Below are 5,279 nucleotides of genomic sequence, written 5' to 3'. Positions count from 1 at the left end.
CATGTTGTGTTTACTAATTTCATAACTCAGTCATTATTACTCCGTTTTGATGCATAAAATGATATTTGTGTTGAGCACTCTGTTTTACTGATAGCCCGAGTGGCTTGAGAGGTTTCTGACTGAGTGAGATCGAGGGTAGGTATTGTGAGGATATTATGGGATCGGGATGCACGCCTCATCATGTTGTTATTGATTCATGATTTTTGTGAGGCCGCGAGCCTGATTGATTTATGCCATGAGGTGGCTTGTTATGAGGCCGAGGGCATGATTGATTTATGCCATGAGGTGGCTTGTTATAGTGCTTGGGTTGTAGGAGCCCCTCTGAAGTCTGTATACCCCAGTGAGTGCCGGTACCCTAAGTGAGTGATATGATGTTTTGTCCGAGGGGCTGTTCTTGATTCATGTTGTGCCCGAGGGGCTGTTTAGGAGCAATTGTGAGGTAATGCCCGAGGGGCTGTATATGAGTGACTGTGAGGTTTGCCCGAGGGGCTATTTATGATTTATGTTGCCCGATGGGCTGTATACGAGTGAGTTTTGCCAGAGGGGATGTTTATATTTTCATCATTTTTACTCACTGTTTCATCACTTTGTTTGAAAATTATTGAAAGATATTTTAAATAGTTTTACAGAAACTAGATTTAAATGAGCTGAGTAGATTCAAAACCCTGATTTTAAAAGCATGTTGTATTCTATTGAGATTTCATGATATGAACTGTATATGTTTTATTGCTCGTCACTACTGCTCAGCTTTTATTTAATTTGGTTGCTTACTGAGTTGGCGTACTCACGTTACTCCCTACACCTTGTGTGCAGATCCAGGCGTTTCTAGACTCATTAGCGAGTGTTGATTGATCAGTTGAAGATCTATCGGAGTTAGCAAGGTAGCTACCTGGAGATCGCAGCCCTGCTTTCCTCCCTCTTATCTTTCTTTAGATGTATTTAGTTACCTTCTAGACTATGTTGGTCTTGATATTGTCAGATACATTATAGTAGATGCTCATGACTAGTGATACCCCGATGTCAGGCTTTTCTTTTCCGCAATTTTATTTTGATTTGAACTCCTTTTGAAGGTTGTATGTTAAGTAGCTTGGAATTTTCTTAAAAATTGAAAATATCATTTTGTTTTGGTAGTGTGTCGGCTTGCCTAGTACCACGATAGGCGCTATCACGACAGGGTTAGTTTTGGGTCGTGACAAGTTGGTATCAGATCCTAGGTTACATAGGTCTCACGAGTCATGAGCGGATCGGTATGGAGGCGTCTGTACTTATCTTCGAGAGGCTGCAAAACCTTTAGGAAATCCCACATTCTTAAATTCTTATCGTGTGACATTGATTCAGCTTGAAATGTAACTCTTGAAGTTCCTTCCACGCTTTCGTATACGTGCATGAGTGCTCGGTATCAGCTATGCATTGACAGGTTGTGATTCCCTGAACGAGAGGCGAGATGTGATTTCTGTGTATTGATGTTGGGACAGTCTGGAGGACTTGGGGCTGGGCTTTGCCTGTAGCTTGAGCACTGAGGTGTTGATTGTGTGAGCGCGTGCTTTTGGATTTATATGTTAGGTAGTGTCCCTATTAGTGGAAGTGATGGCTGGATGGCTACGTGATGAGTATGATGTGACTGTGAGATTTGTTCATATGATTTGGATTTGACGAGGAGGGTCTGCTTGAGGGTAAAAAGAACTATTTTGTGCTTGATTTCCATCTTGATTTGATGTATAGCCCTTAGTTATGGGTGTGTTAAAGGATCTTTTCATGTTGTTTAGTTGGGGAAAAAAGTAGATTTCATGTCATGATATGAGTTCAGACTTAGGAAGATTAAGTGATTGCGTCATGTTTATGACGATGGAAGGGTATAAAGAGATATTAGTTTGAGACGAAGCAGGTGGGTTATCTCCTACGGGGTGTCCTGAAGGCGTGTGATCCCTTTGTTGTTTTGTAGCGAGCCCTCATTTACCAGTGAATTATATGTGCTGCAGATTGAGTTTGGATCGCGTATAAGAGTTGTCTTGACTCTTACGAGGGTGAATGCGAGATTTGTAGATGATTTGAAGTACTAGATTATTTTGTGTCGCATGAGCTTATGAAGGATTTAGTTCAATCTCACTATAGTATTATGGCAGTAATAGAGTATGGGCATTATGAGTTTTTGTGTGTTTTGACCTATGGCTTTGAGCTAAGTGGGGGAGTATGATATTGATAAGTAGATTGCGTGACTAAGTGTCGTATCAGTTTCAGTTTGAGGTATACTGGCGAATCAGTTATGGCTTACATGGGTTGAGATCGAGGATGACTCGAGTAAATGAAATTTTGGATAAGGGCTGTGTTATGCTTTATGGGTGTATTAAAATCATGGAATGACTTGAGTTGTTATTGGTGAAGAATGTAATGTACATGGAGCAGTGATTTATTTGGTTGCATTAAGGTTGGGTTATATCCTTGGGTGTTGGAGTGCTTATGGGGCTCAGGTTGATTGGCTCGTTTGATCAGTCTAATTGAGATTTGACATAGTGGATAACTCTCAAGAATGATTCTAATGAATTCAAGATTTATATGTGGCAATTTAGAATTTTTGCAAGTTTGTATGTGGCTAGAAGCTGATAGTTACATTGGATGGTGTCGAGGCTCGCAGTATTTCTACATCATAATAGATTTTACATTTTAGTATCAAGAAAGTAAGATGAACAACTTGAAATTCACAGAATGTCTCTTTGGAGTGGGTATCTCGGTTGTGGTACTTTTGGGGTGCTTAAGAGAGCATTCAGCGTCTTATGAGCCTTAGGGCAGTGTGATTTATGTTAGGGTCTCGTGTGGTGAGTCTGGGTTGAGGATTGAGGTATTATGACGAGGAAAAGTATCAATGTGAATGCAATTCAGAAGGAACTCGGATAGATAGCACAACTTGCTAGTAGGTTGGATCCGCATGGTAATGGGTATGATTATTTCTTTGGGTGTTTATGAGGTAATGAGTTTCTACAGGTGTTTTGTGTCAATGCTCTTGAGTTTTGGTGACCTGCGTTGCTTGGTTGGGTTAGAAGGATTCAGTCCTGACAGTTGGGTTTTGAGAAAATAGGATTCTGAGAGTTCTTGATGGTTTTTACCATGGTTAGCAAGGTATCTCTTCTACTGGCATGAGGAGTATGTGATGTATAGTGATCTTCTCCTAGATGGGATCAAATGGAAAGTTCTTGGCTAGTTGAGTACGTAGTTGCTTGTGACTCGGAGTAGATTATGAAGTTCTCATATTTATCATAGGATGGCGTGGTATACGCAGTATGTTGTATAGGGTTGAGATTTGCATGTGTAAGGTCACTGTTCAGCTATGAAAGAAAGGTCATAAATTCTTAGGTAGCATAGATAGTTTCAGATGACTAGGTAAATGATATTACTAACTGGTATGGCTTGATGAGAGTATACATTTCATAAAGGGAGATGTGTTGGAGTTATGGATACTTCATTGGTATTGTAGCACTCTCTTGTTTGATCGACTGCTGGAGTTCAAATTTTGCTTTGTGTCACAGAAGAATTTTAGAAGTATTCCTTGTGGGGTGACTGTATAATTGGAGAATTGTGGGCATTCAGGCGGTGAAGTTGAGATCAGAGAGGGTGATTTGTATATTCTATGGATTTGAAGACCAGGAGTTCCCGTTAGTAGATTGTTTCGTGGTTGTGGACCGTAAAAAGTAGCCAAGGTTAGTCAGAGGTTAGTATGTGTTGTGATTCAGTCATTGTAGACTTTTGGAGGGTTATTTATCTATCGTGGGGGACCAGAGCTGATTTGGTTTCTTTAGTAGGCCCAACATGGAGGTGTGTTCTACACCGGGTCGGATTTGTTGACTCTGAACTACTATTATTGAGGGATGTGCCATTCGATTGTTGTTGAGCTTATTCGTGTTCAGGAGTGATCTATGAGCTACCCTACTGTGTTGCGAGGAGTTGTGATTGTTGGTTATATGTACATATGGTGCGGTTTTATTTGGGCTTTATAGCGAAATTTGAGTGAGATAAGTATTTGGATGTTGCATGATTGATTGCGCATTGGATATATTCTTTCGGGCTGGCATGGCATTGCGTCATTTACTTCTCCGTGGTTATGGTGATTTACTTTTGGTACTAGATATCAAATTGAGCGTTTTTTATGATTTTGAGCATGGTGACTTGAGGTGTCTCATGTGGGCCAGTGTTTGGATAGGGTCGCGCATTGCAGCAAAGTTATATGGAGGTATGATCCTTCGGGTTAGATTCGTGTGTTCTGGTTCTACGATGTGTGATGGGTTCTCAACATTGTGTTGTGGCGGTACTGGTGAGCTTGCGGTACAGCTCTCTCATTTGAGTCATTTTTCCATGATTTGAGTATATTTGAACTATTGCTTATTGGTGCGCGGGTCACACGGGTTGTGGCCTTAGATTGTATTGATGTGTCATGTCACTAGAGCAGTCGTGTTGGATGAGATGAGGTCACTGAGATCTAGAATGAATACTATCGAATTCGATTTCAGCATGATGGAAGGATAATATCGGGACTCGGCTTAGAAATTTACTATGGTCCTTGCCGAAGGAGAGGGAGCTCCATGACTGGTTGATATGAGGAATGGTTATGACTTCCTGCATGTTTCATTCATCATTTCCAGTATACGAAAGTGTTGGAATGAGGCTTTGGTTTGATAAGAGGTTTATTACCGGAATTGGGTTGTTTGAGCAGCTGTTGTGATTAGAAGTTATCGCTATGAGCGTTTGAGTTCTGTTGTATAACATGTGACTTTCATCTTAAATTGCGGTTATGGCTTGATACTGCGTGTCAGACTTATTTAGTGTGTAAATGTGAAATTCTGATCTTATAGATAATTTTGGAAGTGAAAAATTGGTTCTAAGGTTATGGGCTAGGGTAAATTGTGAAATTTCAGTTATGTTGTGTTATCGGAGCTATATGGAATAGGGTGACGTGGGATCACCCTCGGGTATGTGCATGGTAAGGTTACATAGGGATTTGATGGTTTTCGGAACAACTCTTGGCATATTCGAGGACGAACGTATGTTTAAGTAGGGGAGGATGTAACGACCCGACCGGTCGTTTTGAGAATTTGCACTTCGCTCGGCAGTTCTCGGGAATTACTAGCCCCGTATGATGTATTATGACCTATGTAAATCGTCGGTTTTGGTTTTCAAGATAATCGAAATATATTTGGAAGAACAATTTTCAGCTTGAAGCTTTAAATTTGAAAGGTTGACCAAGTTTTGACTTCTTAGTATTCGATCTCAGATTTGAATTTTTATGATTT

The sequence above is a fragment of the Nicotiana tabacum genome, chromosome 16 (assembly GCF_000715075.1).
Source record: "Nicotiana tabacum cultivar K326 chromosome 16, ASM71507v2, whole genome shotgun sequence".
NCBI lineage: Eukaryota > Viridiplantae > Streptophyta > Magnoliopsida > Solanales > Solanaceae > Nicotiana > Nicotiana tabacum.
This window is presented reverse-complemented; position numbering follows the sequence as displayed.